General features: G+C 41.3%; 1 protein-coding gene across 2 annotated transcripts in view; it reads right to left on the reverse strand.

The window, feature by feature from the left end:
- The window catches only part of CDH13 (cadherin 13), a 1,022,481-nt gene that overhangs the window by 520,217 nt on the left and 484,085 nt on the right, over positions 1-18,179 (reverse strand). The gene's annotated exons all lie outside the window — the stretch shown is intronic.

An 18,179-nucleotide genomic window follows, 5' to 3' on the forward strand; every position in this document is an offset into this window, starting at 1 on the left:
AACTATGACCTGAATCAAGAAAATACACTCTTCAATGTTATTCAACAAAAGACAGAAACAAAACAATGATGACCACAACAAAACACAGAACAGGAGAAGCTGAAACATGGGAAGGAGACCATGAAGCTGTCCTGAGAAGTCCAACAACTATGAGGCCTTTCAGAATAAGATAATCCAATCTTAAAAGCACTAATTTCATGACTAAATGCTATTTTATTGAAAAAAAAAAAAAAAGAACGGCTCTAAGGTATAATTTCCTTTCTTCTACAAGACAGTGCAGGAACAAAAGGGAGATGATAATTGGTTTCCAGACATATTCCATGGAGAAGATGGGAGACTCTCTCAGGGCGCACATGGAGGGAGATGGCAGGGGATCAGGGAAAATGTGTCAGATGCATGAATCAGGCCACGAGCGCTGGGGAAAAAGGAGGAACTGGATGTTCTGAGCTGTTGCCATTTACGATCCTGATCCTGGTGATTAAACCAAACAACTGTGCCTGCTTATTTTATTGATTATTCTTGTTCTTGTTATGATAACCTGCAGAACATTTCCAGAAATAGGCTGGGTCAATGTGTAAGTGGTAGACATAGGATTAACTCAACAGCTTAGAGGATACAAGTGGGAATATATCGTATTTAGGACGATTCCTTAGCTGAAGGGATATTGTTCCAAAACCATTCAGAGAAATAAAACCACCTGTAGAATTTAAAATTCTCCAGAAAATACAGTGCTTGGCATCAAATGTGACAAACTGATCTTGAGGTCTTTCCCCTTTATTTACTCTAGAATCTTTAAAAAGATCTGTTTGGGCACATGGTTGATTTCTACAGCAACACAGCAGCTAACTGAGAGATTACTATGTGCCAGGTGATGGGTTAGGTGCTTCACATTCATTCCTTCTCTTCTCAGACCAAGCTTTTGAGTTATTATTTTTATTTTGTTTTCCCATTAAGAATTTGATAGAGGGAGGAGGAGCAAGATGGCGGAGGAGTAGGAGAACTAAATTTCGTCTGGTCCCAGGAATTCAGCTAGATAGGTATCAAACCTTCTGAAGATTGAAGAAAAGAGCAGCAACTCTCTGAACAGAAAATCGACCACTTTCTGGAAGGTAGGACTTGCCGAGAAGTGAATCTGAGGCGATATTCGGGAGGATAGACGGCGGGGGAGGGGGCCTCCATCAGCCGCTACTGGCAAGTGCTAGAGCCGCGGAGCACAGAATCGGAACTTTTAGAATCTGCTCCGCTGAGGGACGTCGCTCCAGTGGCTAAGCGGGGGGTGGAACCCTCGCGGGACAGTGTGGTCTCAGGACCCTCGGGGTCACAGAAAGACCGGGGGTGCCTGAGTGCGGCAGAGCTCCCAGGGATCGGAGCGGGGAAGCTGGCTGCAGAGACGGAGCCGAGGCGCGGGCTCTCAGCTCGGGGTGGCCATAAACCATGATCCGTGGCACAGTCGGGCCACTGCTCCTCCAGCAGGGACCCAACAAGCGGCAGATCCAGGCAGACTCTCCTTCCTCCCCCGGGAGGAGCGGCGCGGGAGCGCACCGCAGGGATCTGCTGGGTTTGGAGACTCCACACGGGGTCGGGTGCCAGAGATAGAAACGCTCCATCACAGGCCGGGTGAGCACGGAGTGTGGCCGGAGATGGGGACATGGGAGTGATTGACTGCTTTTCTCTGGGGGTGCACTGAAGAGTGGGGCCCCGAGTTCTCGGCTCCTCCGGGGTGGAGATTGGGAGGCCGCCATTTTCACTCTCGTCCTCCAAAGCTGTGGAAGGCTTGCAGGAAACAAAAGCCTCCGGAGAGCAAACCGAGCAGCTTGCTAAGCCCGGACCGGCAAGGGCGGGGCAATTCTGCCTCCGGCAAAGACATTTGGGAACTATGGCAACAGGCCCCTCCCCCAGAAGATCAGCACGAACAGCCAGCCAAGACCAAGTTTACTGATCAACGAGAACAGCAGAACTCCAGCATTAGGGGAATACTGCACATAGAATTCATGGTTTTCCCCCCCTGATTCTTTAGTCTTTCAAAGTTAATTTTTTTTAATTTTCTTTTTTCTTTTTCTTTTTTTTGAATTTTTCTTTTTCCCCTTTTCAACCAACATCTTATCAATCCCTTTTTTAAAAAATCTTTTTTATTTTTCATTTTTAGAGTCATATTCTATCCCTTCATTGTAGTTAACCTTGTTTTTTGTATATATATAAGTTTTTCTCTCTTTAATATTTTAGGATATACTTTCTTCTAACAGACCAAAATATGCCCTAAATCTCTAGTGTATGGCTCTGTTCTAGTCTCCTGCCTGATCACATTCTCTCCCCTACCTTTTAAAAAAATTTTTCTTCTTTCTTTTTTCAATCAACTTATCAACTCCTTTTATAAAATCTTTTATAATTTTCATCTTTACAGTCATATTCCATCCCTTCATCACATTTACCCTTATTTTTGTACATATATAAGTTTTTCTTTCTTTAAAATTTTGGGAGGCAGATTCTTCTAACAGACCAAAATACACCCAAAACCTAGTGTGTGGATCTGATCTATTCACCAGCCTGATCATATTCTTTTTTTTTTTCTTCTTTCTCTTTCTTTCTCCCTGGTTTTGGGTCTTTTCTGATTTGCTTAGTGTATATTTTTCTGGGGTCATTGTTACCCTTTTAGCGTGTTGTTCTCTCATTCATCTATTCTCCTCTGGACAAAATGACAAGACAGAAAAACTCACCTTAAAAAAAAAAAAGAACAAGAGGCAGTACTGACTGCCAGGGATCTAATCAATATGGACATTAGTAAAATGTTAGAACTAGAGTTCAGAATGACAATTATAAAGATACTAGCTGGGCTTGAAAAAGCCATGGAAGATACTAGAGAATCCCTTTCTGGAGAAATAAAAGAACTAAAATCTAACCAAGTCAAAATCAAAAAGGCTATCAATGAGGTGCAATAAAAAATGGAGGCTCTAACTGCTAGGATAAATGAGGCAGAAGAGAGAATTAGTGATATAGAAGACCAAAGGATGGAGAATAAAGAAGCTGAGAAAAAGAGAGATAAACAACTACTGGCTCATGAGGGCAGAATTTGAGAGATAAGTGATACCATAAGATGAAACAATATTAGAATAATTGGGATCCCAGAAGAAGAAGAAAGAGAGAGAAGGGCAGAAGGTATATTGGAGCAAATTATAGTGGAGAATTTCCCTAATCTGGGGATGGAAACAAGCATCAAAATCCAGGAGGCACAGAGAACCCCTTTCAAAATCAGTAAAAATAGGTCAACACCCAACATCTAACAGTAAAACTTAACGAGTCTCAAAGACAAAGAGAAAATCCTGAAAGCAGCTCAGGACAAGAGGTCTGTAACCTACAATGGTAGAAACATTAGACTGGCAGCAGATCTATCCACAGAGCCCTGGCAGGCCGGAAAGGATTGGCATGATATATTCAGAGCACTAAATGAGAAAAATATGCAGCCAAGAATACTATATCCAGCTAGCTGTCATCGAAAATAGAAGGAGAGATAAAAAGCTTCCAGGACAAACAAAAACTAAAAGAATTTGCAAACACCAAAGCAGCCCTACAAGAAATATTGAAAGGGGTCCTCTAAGCAGAGAGAGCCTAAAAGTAACATAGACCAGAAAGGAACACAGACAATATACAGTAACAGTTACCTTACAGGCAATACAATGGCATTAAATTCATATCTTTCAATAGTTACCCTGAATGTAGATGGGCTAAATGCCCCAGTCAAAAGACACAGGGTATCAGATTGGATAAAAAAACAAGACCCATCAATATACTGCCTGCAAGAGACTCATTTTAGACCCAAGGACACCTCCAGATTGAAAGTGAGGGGTTGGAAAACCATTTACCATTCTAATGAACTTCAAAAGAAACTTGGGGTGGCAATCCTTATATCAGACAAATTAGATTTTTAACCAAAGCCTATAATAAGAGATGAGGAAAGACACTATATCCTACTTAAAGGGTCTATCCAACAAGAAGATCTAACAATTGTAAATATCTATGCCCCGAACATGGGAGCAGCCAATTATATAAGCCAATTAATAACAAAATCAAAGAAACACATTGACAACAATACAATAATAGTAGGGGACTTTAACATCCCCCTCACTGAAATGGACAGATCATCTAAGCAAAAGATCAACAAGGAAGTAAAGGCTTTAAATGACACACTGGACCAAATGGACTTCACAGATAAATTCAGAACATTCTATCCTTAAAGCAATAGAATACACATTCTTCTCTAGTGCCCATGGAACATTCTCCAGAAGAGATCACATCTTAGGTCACAAATCAGATCTCAACCAGTACCAAAAGATTGCGATCATCCCCTGCATATTTTTGGACCACAGTGCTTTGAAACTAGAACTCAATCACAAGAGGAAAGTTGGAAAGAACTCAAATGCATGGAGGCTAAAGAGCATCCTACTAAAGAATGAATGGGTCAACCAGGAAATTAAAGAAGAATTAAAAAAATTCATGGAAACCAGTGAAAATGAAAACACAACTGTTCAAAATTTTTGGGATGCAGCAAAGGTAGTCCTAAGAGGAAATTATATAGCAGTACAAGCCTTTCTCAAGAAACAAGAAAGGTCTCAAATACACAACCTAACCCGACACCTATAGGAGCTGGAGAAAGAACAGGAAATAGAGCCTAAACCCAGCAGGAGAAGAGAAATAATAAAGATCAGAGCAGAAATCAATGAAATAGAAACCAAAAGAACAGTAGAACAGATCAATGAAACTAGGAGCTGATTCCTTGAAAGAATTAACAAGATTGATAAACCCTGGGCCAGACTTACCAAAAAGAAAAATGACCCAAATAAATAAAATCATGAATGAAAGAGGAGAGATCACAACCAACACCAAAGAAATACAAACAATTATAAGAACAATAATATGAGCAACTATATGCCAGCAAATTAGACAATCTGGAAGAAATGGATGCATTCCTAGAAAAGTATAAATTACCAAAACTGAACCAGGAAGAAATGGAAAACGTGAACAGACCCAAAACCAGTAAGGAAATTGAACAGTAATCAAAATATCTCCCAACAAACAAGAGCCCAGGGCCAGATGGCTTCCCAGGGGAATTCTACCAAACATTTAAAGAAGAATTAATACCTCTTCTTCTGAAGCTGTTCCAAAAAATAGAAATGGAAGGAAAAGTTCCAAACTCATTTGATGAGGCCAGCATTACCTTGATCCGAAAACCAGACAAAGACCCCATCAAAAAGGAGAATTATAGACCAATATCCCTGGTGAACATGGATGCAAAAATTCTCACCAAAATACTAGCCAATAGGATCCGACAGTACATTAAAAGGATTAATCACCACGACCAAGTGGGATTTATCCCTGGGCTGCAAGGTTGATTCAATGTCTGCAAATCAATCAGTGTGATACAATACATTAATAAAAGAAAGAACAAGAACCATATGATCCTCTCAATAGATGGAGAAAAAGCATTTGACAAAGTCCAGCATCCTTTCTGGATCAAAACTCTTCAGAGTATAGGGATAGAGGGTACATACCTCAATATCATAAAAGCCATCTATGAAAAACCTACAGCGAATATCATTCTCAATGGGGAAAAGCTGAGAGCTTTTCCCCTAAGGTCAGGAACGCGGCAGGGATGTCCACTCTCACCACTGCCATTCAACATAGTATTAGAAGTCCTAGCCACAGCAATCAGACAACAAAAAGAAATCAAAGGCATCCAAATCGGCAAAGAGGAAGTCAAACTCTCACTCTTTGCAGATGATATGATACTGTATGTGGAAAACCCAAAAGACTCCACCCCAAAACTGCTAGAACTCATACAGGAATTCAGTAAAGTGGCAGGATATAAAGTCAATGCACAGAAATTAGTGGCATTCCTATACACCAACAACAAGACAGAAGAGAGACAAATCAAGGAGTCGATCCCATTTACAATTGCACCCAAAACCATTCGATACCTAGGAATAAATCTAACCAAAGAGGCAAAGGATCTGTACTCAGAAAACTATAAAATACTCATGAAAGAAATTGAAGAAGACACAAAGAAATGGAAAAAACGTTCCATGCTCATGGATTGGAAGAACATTGTGAAGATGTCAATGCTACCTAGAGCAATGTACACATTTAATGCAATCCCTATCAAAATACCATCAAGTTTTTTCAAAGAAATGGAACAAATAATCCTAAAATTTGTATGGAACCAGAAGAGACCCTGAATAGCCAGAGGAATGTTGAAAAAGAAAAGCAAAGCTGGCGGCATCACAATTCCGGACTTCCAGCTCTATTACAAAGCTGTCATCATCAAGACAGTATGGTACTGGCACAAAAACAGACACATAGATCAATGGAACAGAATAGAGAGCCCAGAAATGGACCCTCAACTCTAGGGTCAAACTCGTCTTCGACAAAGCAGGAGAGAATGTCCAATGGAAAAAAGAGTCTCTTCAACAAATGGTGTTGGGAAAATTGGACAGCCACATGCAGAAGAATGAAACTGGACCATTTCCTTATACCACACACAAAAATAGACTCAAAATGGATGAAAGACCTAAATGTGAGGCAGGAATCCATCAAAATCCTAGAGGAGAACACAGGCAGCAACCTCTTTGACCTCAGCCGCAGCAATTTCTTCCTAGAAACATCGCCAAAGGCAAGGGAAGCAAGGGCAAAAATGAACCTTTGGGATTTCATCAAGATAAAATTTTTGCACAGCAAAGTAAACAGTCAACAAAACCAAAAGACAACTAACAGAATGGGAGAAGATATTTACAAATGACAGATCAGATAAAGGGCTTGTATCCAAAATGTATAAAGAACTTATCAAACTCAACACCCAAAGAACAAATAATCCAGTCAAGAAATGGGCGGAAGACATGAACAAACATTTCTGCAAAGAAGACATCCAAATGGCCAACAGACAGATGAAAAAGTGTTCAGCATCACTCGGCATCAGGGAAATCCAAATCAAAACCTCAATGAGATACCACCTCATACCATTCAGAATGGCTAAAAGTAATGAGTCAGATAACAGCAGATGTTGGCGAGGATGCGGAGAAAGGGGAACCCTCCTACACTGTTGGTGGGAATGCAAGCTGGTGCAGCCACTCTGGAAAGCAGTATGGAAGTTCCTCAAAAAGGTGAAAATAGAGCTACCCTATGACCCAGCAATTGCACTACTGGGTGTTTTCCCCAAAGATACAAATGTAGGGATCCAAAGGGGTATGTGCACCCCAATGTTTATAGCAGCAATGTCCACAATAGCCAAACTGTGGAAAGAGCCAAGATGTCCACTGACAGATGAATGGATAAAGAAGATGTGGTATATATATATATATACAAGAGAATATTAGGCAGTCATCAAAAAAATGGAATCTTTCCATTTGCAATGACGTGGTTGGAACTAGAGGGTATTATGCTAAGTGAAATAAGTCAATCAGAGAAAGACAAAGACAGACATATCACTGATATGAGGAATTTAAGAAACAAGAGAGAGGAGCACAGGGGAAGGGAGGAAACAAGATGAAACCAGAGAGGGAGAAAAACCATAAGAAACTCTTAATCTCAAGAAACAAACTGAGCGTTGCTGGAGTGGTGGGGGGTGGGAAGGATGGGGTGGCTGGGTGATGCACATTGGGGAGGGTGGTGCTATGGTGAGCACTGTGAATTGTGTAAGACTGATGAATCACAGACCTGTACCCCTGAAACAAATAATGCATTATATGTTAAAAAAAAAAAAAAAAAAAGGTAATAGGAAGGGAAAAATGAAGGAAGGGAAATCGGAGGGGGAGATGAACCATGAAAGACTATGGACTCCGGGAATCAAACTGAGGGTTCTAGAGGGGAGGGGGTTGGGGGTTTGGGTTAGCCCGGTGATGGGTATTAAAGAGGGCACGTTCTGCATGGAGCACTGGTTGTTATACGCAAACAATGAATCACGGAACACTACATCAATAACTAATGATGTAATGTATGGTGACTAACATAATAAAATAAAATAAAATAAAACAATTTGATAGAGGCTTATCAGTTTGCTCAAGGAAGGTCACATAGCTTGTACTCCAAGAAAAAAGGGTGAATGTGGTGTCTTAGAGAGTACACACTTAGGGGCTAGGAGTCAGGCTGCTTGAGTACAGAACTTAGCCCCTCTGCCACCAGCTGCAGAATCTTTAGGATTCTGTGCCTCGGTCCTGTTATCTGTAAAACGGGGAATATAATAGTATCTATCTCATAAGGTGATTGGGAAGAGATAGAAAGATGGATACGCAACACACACACACACATATGTACATATATATACATACATAGATATATAAAATACACATACAGAGTGCTTAGACACCACAGATACTAAGTAAGTTAATTATCTGTATAGTATGGGGCAAATGTGTGTCAAATATTATAACTGTGATCCATCAACATCCGCTGTCTTCACATTTATATACTCAAGCCTTGAGGTCTATGAATACCTCCCCCTCTCATTGCCCTCCCTTCACGTTAATAGGGTGCTTCTTTAGGCTGCAGGAGGGTACGGGGAGCACAATCCCACTGAAAGGAAAGGAGTCAACAGTTTTATTTTTTTTAAGAGTTAAAGGCCTATTACTGGATTCAACAGATGAGAAATAAAAGCACTGCGGTGAAAGTTTGGCTCTCATGAGCCTCCAGACAGCGATATTTAATGTGAAAAGATACTTGAGCCCGGCTTGGAAACAACTGCTCATTTTTCTGACCTTTTAAAATTTTCCTGACATGCTTAACCATGAAGGCTATGGGATGCTGACCCATGCGACGGCAAATACCTTGCCTCTTGGATTTCTGTCCCATCTCCCCAATCTGTGACTTGGCTCGGGTGCTGATGTTCAAACTGAGAAATGGTGGTGCCTTAGGGACGTCTTGCCCCTGACTTTTTGGGTTGGGGAAGGACCTGGCAGATAGGTCCCATGAGATTGGGCTCTGCCTCCATCCTTCCTCCTTCCTTGCTTCCAGCCGAAACCAATTCACCTGCATCTGCCTTATTTGCAGGATCTGTGGATAGGATTTTATTTGAAGAATAGCTGTGGACACTCAGAAAACTTTTGACAATACTGGTTTAGATCCCTTCCAGTTCTGACACCGTGATGCTCTAAGGTCAGAGAGCTGGCTTCCGACATGTCCAAGCCTTCTAGGCAAGGTGCTTCCTCGGGCAGCAGAGACAGGTGCTGTCCTACTGGGGGAGGGACACTGAGGCCAGAATGAAATGGGGGCCGGCCTGAACACACACTGACTTTTGAAAGAAACCGAGATTTCTAATATTCATATTCTAAATAATGCTGCTAAAAACACCCCAAGAAAAGTTGAGTTTAATTCCACCAGTTGAAGCTATAGCAATAGTACTGGATTTTTCTAAAGGACTTGGTGTGTACCCAATTCCCATGTGTAGCATATAACTCACAGATTTAATTATAGATCTTCCTCAGTCACTAGTTTCCTAGGAAATAAATCCATGGCTCATGTCTTGTGCATGGAAGGTCATAGCAAGAAGATAAATATTTTCTGCATTTTGAAACTTTATCTAGAGGTCACAGGTCTGCAACTCAGCAGATGAGAGCTCTTCAGACAATAGCCAAAAGCTGCTATGTTTGACTAATATCAACGATACTTAAAACCTTTTGTGTTTATCTCAAATAAGGCACTTCCTACTTAAACGATTAAAAATTTTCACTATATCTCTTTTCCTTTCTTAAGGCTGAAATACAAATAGGATGAGAAGTTTCCTTAAATGTTTCTTCCTGCTCAGTTAAGATAAAAGTTATGTTCATAATTTAAAAAAAAGCATTATCTGAAACATCCAAGCTAATTTTAATCATGTGCACTTTGCAGGGCAAAGATCTCTCTTTATTTTGAGTCATGCAGAAAACTGCCACAACTGGCCAGTCATTTTGAAGAACTAAAACAAGAGGCCAAGCCCAAAGCAGAAAATTCAGAAAAGCCAAAGTACAAATGCCTTTAAATATACGAAACTAGATCACAAAGTAAAGAGACAGATTTTTCCTTCTGACTTGGGGAAGTCAGGCTCATTGTACTTTATAATTTTGTGTATTTAACATTTTCTGAAATTGGTTTCTGCTTCTCCCCATTAGTGCCACTAACTTTTTTAGTCCTATGTGAGGATTAAATGGGAAAACTGAAGTAAAGTACTTTGTAAACCCCAAAGAGCTATACAAATGTTAGCTATCTCAGTTAGGGTCTGTACCATAAATTCTTAAATGCAGTCCTTTTGATCACAGCGTGGCAAGACTAGCTGAGGGTTTCGAGTGCTGTGTACTTGAAATGACAGAGCACAGAGATTAGGGGTGGATGGATCTTCTTCAATTTTTATGTGGAGACCATAAAGTAAACAAACAGGTCCATTCAATGGAACTCACAGACACATCCCAGGGGCATTCAAAAGATGAGCCATTTTCCCAGAAGGCACAGCAAACCCATGGCAGAGAGAAGACCAAGGGGTCTACACCTGGTTTTACAACGTTGGCAGTTTCTCCTGCAACCGCAGCAAAGCAGTTTATGGCTTTAGTGGGAGACCAGATGCACCAGGACAAAGCACTTAGCTTTATTTGTCATTCTTTAGGAAGAGACCCAAGTCAGGAGAAAGGGACTCTAAATGACCTAAGGCATGAGTAGTAGAAGGTAGGGTATTGCTTCCTTTTCTCCATGCATGACACACTAGTTGCTTTTTCCCAGTTGAGAAAATATTAATTAGGATAGAGCTAATATTTATTGCACAATAACTAAGTACCAGGCCACATATACTTCTCATACATTCTCATGCAGTGCCGGCAACGGCCCTATGACACTGGTAGATCACACCTGGCGGGCGGGGGGGGCGGGCATTGGCTCGAGTTTGCAGCTAATAAATACAATGGATGAGCCCTAAGTCAGGGTCTTGGTCTGCTGCTTGCTTCCCACGCAGTGAGAAGGGCAATTCCCACGTCTCTGCAGGCAGCATTTCTGTGGGCAATCAACACAGATAGTGATCTTCCTCTCTCCAGATAAACTCTCTCTTTCTCTCTCTCTCTCTCTCTCACATACACACACACACACACTCACACACTGCCTATCATTTCAGATGTTCGGAGGCTCCGTATTGTCTTTCTGTGAACCAAACCTCGTACACACCAGGTTAAGAACTTCTGTTCCACAAACCTTCCTAGCTCCTGGTTGCCCTTATGTCTTCCTCCCTTCTTTTCAACACAACCAGCTCAATTCTACCTTCCTTAATTTCTCCTATTTTAGGCTCAAAAGACCCGCCAGACATAAGATTGCAGCTTAAGATCATTTTAATGGTAACTTAATTGGGGGTGTTTTTGCTTTCCTGAAGAAAAAGCAAATGTCAAATACCACAGCCAAACATGTGCTCAGAGAAGCTTTAAGCCTAATGGGACTTCTGGTGCTATCCCCAGTAGTGTGGTTCCCTCATGGGGTCCCTGGCTGCCTGAGCCGTACAACCACCCAGGGCTTGCTGTCAAGAAAGAGCTCTGGTCCCCATTGTGGAACTAGGGAATCTGGGTGTGGGGTGGTGGTGGGGCCTCATCCCTCACTGTGGGGAAAATGGCTTTGTCGATTTCGGCCACAGGGCAGTTAAACACCCCCTTTGACTGAGAAGAAACTAAGTACCCAAATACTAAATGACTTGCCTGAGTCTCATTTCTTGTCGGCCACAGACCTGGACCCAGGTACAAGGATTCCTGACTCCCGTCTGCACATTTCTATCTCAAATGCCCAGTAGTGTGATCAAAATTCAGTCAGTAGAACAATCCATTTAAACACATCATTGTGTTGAGAGAATGAATTTGAAATACTCAGTGCTAGTGCGAAATGAAATATTTGTGATTTATTTCTTTAAACCAATAATGTCCCCAAATAGGATGCTCATTAAATCACTATAATAGTGATGCACGGATTTAAATCCACTGTAATGGCTTCATGTTAGAGAAGGAGTCCACTTTTAACAGGATTGTGCTTTCTCTAATGAGAAAAAAAAAAACATTTTGTTGCAAATTGTGGATTAAAAGAAATAAACCACCAAATGACTGCAGCAGCATGGATTAGGCGGCCTTTGTTTGTTTTAAAGAACCGTTATCTAGGATGGCCATTTTGGGGGAATTAAAATTGGCATGGACAGTCTAACAATTATGTGTCTGAAAATGGGGCACGGTTTTGGGGATCCAGATAGCTCTGGAATAATCTGGGATGCGAGTGCCCTGCATGTTTGGTGTAGGAGGCACAGGGCACACGATTCCAACTCGTGACTCCTTATAGACTGTGACTTAAAGGCTGGGGTACCTCTCTACAGACCTAATGATGACTTGGCATCCCTGTGGCTGCTGGCACATTGTGGGGCCTGGAGGGAAGCGTCTGACACTCTAGGCCATTTATTTAGTTCCATTCCTTGACACACTTTTCCTTTTCTTTCTTTGTTTTCTTTTTCTTTCTTTCTTTCTTTCTTTCTTTCTTTCTTTTTCTTTCTTTTCTTTCTTTCTTTGTTTCTTTGTTTCTTTCTTTCTTTCTTTCTTTCTTTCTTTCTCTCTCTCTCTCGCTCTCCATCTCTCTCTCTTCCTTCCTTACTTTCTTTTTCTGTCTTTCTCTTTCTTTCTTTCTTTCTTTCTTTCTTTCTTTCTTTCTTTCTTTTCTTTCTTTCTCTCTCTCTCTCTCTCTCTCCCTCTCTCTCTCTTCCTTCCTTTCTTTTTCTTTCTTTCTTTCTCTTTCTTTCTTTCTTTTCTTTCTAAAAAAACAGACTGTGACATTTCCTACTAAGAAAGTTTCTAATTAGTTTCTGTTGTTATTGCCATTACTGTTTTTCTAATCTCATCTTCATGACAGAAAAGGCGTGGAAGGAAATATATCAGATTTTAGCTGATTTTTCCCCTTGCTTTTATTTCTTCCAAAGACCACAACAGCACAAATAAACTTAGCTGGAGACCATTTCAATTATCTTAAAAAGTATTGACTGATTTAATACTGTGTGACGAAGAGAATGATTTCATATATAAAACCTGATTCTATAGCATGGAGGACATTAGCAGAAGAAAGGGAAAAATGAAGGGGGGGGACCTGGAGGGGGAGAGGAACCATGAGAGACTATGCACTCTGAGAAATGAACTGAGGGTTCTAGAGGGGAGGGGGGTGGGGGGATGGGTTAGCCTGGTGATGGGTATTAAGGAGGGCACGTTCTGCGTGGAGCACTGGGTGTTATGCACAAACAATGAATCATGGAACACTACATCAAAAACTAATGAGGTATTGTATGGTGACTAACATGATAAAATAAAAAACAAAACAAACAAAAAAAAAACCCTGATTCTAAGCTGCCATAAACCAAAGGAAATTTAAAAAAGTATGTAATCACCATGCTCTGAAGTCACTGTGTTTTGGCAAAGTCGTGTTTTGTCACTAACTAAAATAAAGCTTACTTTCTGAGGGAGGGAAATCACAGTCTCAAAGCTACAATCATGAACTACAATTAATCTATGCATTAAGATCTTGTACCCACAGACATCATTGACAGGAAGTTACTATCCAGTCATTTCCCCCTTATCAGCACTTTCAAACTTAAGAAACTTAACCTTCTCTGGTATGGATATATGTTGAACCAACTTGTAGCTAAGGACTGCTCCTCTGAAGTGGAAAAAGTAAGTGATTTCTATTTTATCCTCAATCTAGAGAAAATATCAGTAAGGGAGAATTTTGCAGATTCCAGAACTGCAGAGAGCTGAATTCACACCCTGGCTCAGTGACATACCAGCTCGGTGACTCCAGGCCAGTTATTTAACACTCTTGTTAGTAAAATAGTGGAGATGATCATACTCATCTGGGGAGGTTTGGGAGAAATAATGAGGTAATAGCACGTCGTGCTTGGGACACTATCTGGAACATAACAAGTACTCCAATCTGAGGGGGAATATTGATTTCACATCAATGGTACCTAATAATCCAAAAGGCCCCCCATTTCTTGGAATACTGACTTTTCCAGTGAAGAGGCCAGCTTCCCACTAGGCCAGGCCATCACCACAGTAGCTCTGATGTCAGATTCCAGTTCCATGATCACTAAAATAGTGGCACATTTATGGAGTCTTCATGCACATGGGTTCTATGCAACAAATATTTCTGCAAAAATATAGCCCCGTATTTGGCCAAGGTGTATTTTTCCTGTACGATGAAATGCATGGGCACAGTGTTGAAGAAAACAAATGCATGTTTCTGTGTGGCTTCCAGAAGCAACTTTAACAAATTAGAGGGGAGTGAAGTAAACGCGCAGAGGATGGGGGCAGAGGGAAAGACCAGGCTTTTGTGTGCCTTAATGAGCCCTAATTCAAGGTCTTATTTGGGGGAAAACAGTGGAAGATGGAAAAAAATAAAGCCAATCTCTCAACGACTGTATGGATGGATTCTATAGACATAAGCTATGATTGTTAGGGTCGTTAGCAGGCACTCTGACATTCAAGTATAAAGCATTATTCATGAACACAGAGTGGGCACAATTATACAATCCATTTAAATAAAATCAACCGTATAACAGTTATAATTCACAAAGTGATCACTTTTAAAAATAGAAAATTGAATTTCAAATCAGCATTTTAATGGCCCAGTGATCCAAATAGTAAACTGATAATCAGGCCACAGTGATTTCCATGAGTAGCTGAAAATATTCTTATAATTCTATAATGCTCTATGAAATGCCAGAAAATCCCCATGTTCAGAAATATTTTGTCCCAGGTAGAATCTCAGACTATCAGCGCTGGAGAGGACCTTGGATATGATATAAATCAGTGGTTCTCAGCTGCAGGTGATTTTGTCCCCTGGACCACATTTGATGATATCTGGAGACAGTTTGGTTGGGGCAGAAGGAGGGAGGAAGCTACTGGCATCGAGGGGTTCGAGGCCAAGGGTTCTGCTCAGGACAATACATAGGGCAGCCGCCACCACAAAGAACTACCTGGCCCCAAACGTCAACAGCGCTGAGGCTGGAAAACTGTCAACCACATCCACCTCTTTCACGATACTGAATGGAGAAGCCATGACCATGGCTTTTCATTGGATCAACGGTAAGTTGTTGACTACATTTCAGGGCTCCTGATACTATTTTTATTCCTTTGCTAAGTTTTACATAGCTCTTTCATTCCTGCCCATCTGCCCACTTATCCTCAAATCTATCACTTGAGATTTAGTAAATGCCTATCACATATTTGGCACTGGGAATACAGAAGTGAACAAGAGCAAACATAGTTTTTCTCTTCTGCATTTATAGATGGCAGGGAAGGAAGATGTAAGACAGATAACAACGATGCCAAGAATTGCCACTGTGATAAGTGCTGTATGAAAGCATATGACCAGGGGCGCCTGGGTGGCTCAGTTGGTTAAGCATCTACCTTTAGCTCAGGTCATGATCCCAAGACCCTGGGATCGAGGCCCGTAATTGGGCTCCTTGCTCAGCGGGAAGCCTGCTTTTCCCTCTCCCTCTGCCTGCTGCTTCCCCTACTTGTGTGTGCGCTCTCTCTCTCTCTCTCTCTCTCTCTCTCTCTATATATATATATATATATATATATATCTGTGAAATAAATAAATAAAAGCTTAAAATTTTTTTTTTAAATTAAAAAAAGAAGAAAGCACACAACCAGGAGAACCCAATTCACTTTAACATCTCCTTGTTCCCAAGTCAATTCTCTAATCCTAATACTCTACCATGCATTGAAATACCCTTGAAAGAGATTTTGGGTGCCTGGCATGGGTCCTGACCAGTAATCTGATATTACGGAGGGGGCCTTGCAACAAGGTTGGAGAGATCAGTAATGGCCACCACTCGCTGAAGACTTACCCTGTACGAGGCATTGTACTAAATATTCTCCTTATGTTTCATCTTCACTTTCACAACAAGGGGGAGGTACTATTGCCCTACAACCCCCAAGTGATAAACGTCCACATTTTGGGGGCTACTATCATGGGTTGGGATATGCCATGGTCTATCATAGCTGAGTTAAATATTAAGGAAAGTGACTGAGTTTGACCAGCTCATTCAGTGAGGGCCTCCATTGTGATGGTGTGGACTTGGGGTCAGGGTATAATTGGTTTGTAGTCTCTGTCCTTGAGGAAATTAACAGGGCAAGTAAAGATAGTTTGAAGTACCATCTGAGCATGACATGGATTAATAAGTCTTATTATCATTTGCCATATTTAAGATAAAGCATAGTGTGAAGATTTTAGTATATATTTATTTGAGGCTTGGAGTTATGTCCTTAGAACTGCTCTGTCCAAAATATCAGCCACTAGCCACCTGTAGCTATTAAAATGAAAACAATTAAAAAAGTCTATTCTGGCTTGGAGAGGTTCTGAAAAACACGAGAGGTCATTTGTTTTTGCTTTGCTTCAACCCATAAAGCTTTAAGCAATTCTGAAGCACTGGTCAAGATAACTGAAACATATTGGAAAGAAAGACAACTGAATTTTTTTTTTAAGAAAAGGAATGCCAAGTCAGAAGATACGACTTATGAGTTCTCTGAGAGGTATCATCAGATGCAGTGTTAATAAAAAGGGATGGATTCTGGAGAGAGATGGATGATAGGATTCAGGATTCAAGACATGCTCCAGTGATTTACAAACACTAAGCTGACCTGATCTTTTTTAGAAACCCATTTCCCCCTGAACGTGATAAGCCTCCAACTCCCCTGGAATGGAAATGCAGCAGAGAGATCCTGTAGGGGAGGTTTCATACCAACCAACCAACCTCAAGGTTTTGAATTTGGGGTCTATACGCATCTGTCCTCATAAGTCCCTCTCTTTTTGGAGCGAAAATTAGAGGATTGTTGAGATTGTCTGACTACATCTCTACTTGCTGGTGTGATGGTCACGTTGGAATATTCAAGGATGTGCCTGCCCCTCATCGCAGCCCTAGGGTCATAAAAGACAAGAAGCAGCATCTGGTAGGAACCCCACTGGTGGAAGGATGTGGGTCAACAAGATGATCGTTGGGAAGGTAACAGGACAGAACCTCAGTTTGGGGCCGACCTTCTTTGTTTCCCAAAGACAGATGTTACTAGAAGATAGGGAGAGTCATGGAGTTTTGCTGTGTACCCCTTATTTTTCAAAGCTTCTTTTATGCAGGTTGTTAGATTTAGTAAGTAAAACTACAGGATGTGCCAATGCGATATTTGGGACATACTTATACTAAAATATTAGTCATTATTTATCTGAAATTCCAATTTAATTGGGTCTTATATTTTATCTGGCCACTCTATCCATGAAACACCAGTCCCAAGAGATCTCCCATGGTGAAAAGGGTCCTACTTCACTGTGCACTGGGAGGGCTGCTTACTTTGCCATCCTCTGGAAGATCCCTAAATACACTAGCATGTGAAAAGCTCCAAGGGGAATCCTACAGTAGATACTTCCACTCTCTTTACCACAATGCCGTCCAAACTTTTGAGAACACAGAGACCAGCCATAAAGGGTCGGACTGCCTGAGTTAAAATACTGGATTCACAACACGGTGGTGCCTCTATGACCAGGGATAAGCAATAACGAGAGCCTGGGGTGGGCATCTGTATGTGAGGACAGCCAGAGCCCCTGCCTCATAGGCTCAGGGTGAGAGTGATGCAAACCAGCATAAAGCATTCAACCCGAGCAGGGTACCTGCTCCATGACCATTAGCTTGTATAGTCCCATCAGTGGCAGGAATCTTTCCCAACAATGGCTGTCAACATCCAGGGGAATCAGTAGGCATATCTAGGACATTCTGAAGATAGATCAGAGTGGGGTAGGGGGAGTGTTAGCTTGGTCCAGCATGGAAAGAACATCCTTCACCACCAGACTGGCTCGTCTTGAACTTGCTCATTGTGGTAGATAAAATGAAGATTTCTGGTGCAGCAGGAACTTTTGTGGATCTAATGGTCTAATGAAATATGCCCCACCACGGGGGAGCTACTTAGCCTTCTCTGTTTTCCATTAGCACTGTATTAGCAAACACCACCAACTAGATGGCACAAACAACAGAAATTTATTGTCTTATACTTCTGGGGCCCAAAAGCCTGAAATAAAGGTATTGGTAGAATCCGTTCCTTCTGAGGGCTATGAGGAAGAATCCTCTGCTCTGCATTCCATGCCTCTGCTTTGGCTTCTGGTGGTTTGCTGGTGATCTTTGG

Source organism: Zalophus californianus, chromosome 17 (assembly GCF_009762305.2).
Source record: "Zalophus californianus isolate mZalCal1 chromosome 17, mZalCal1.pri.v2, whole genome shotgun sequence".
NCBI lineage: Eukaryota > Metazoa > Chordata > Mammalia > Carnivora > Otariidae > Zalophus > Zalophus californianus.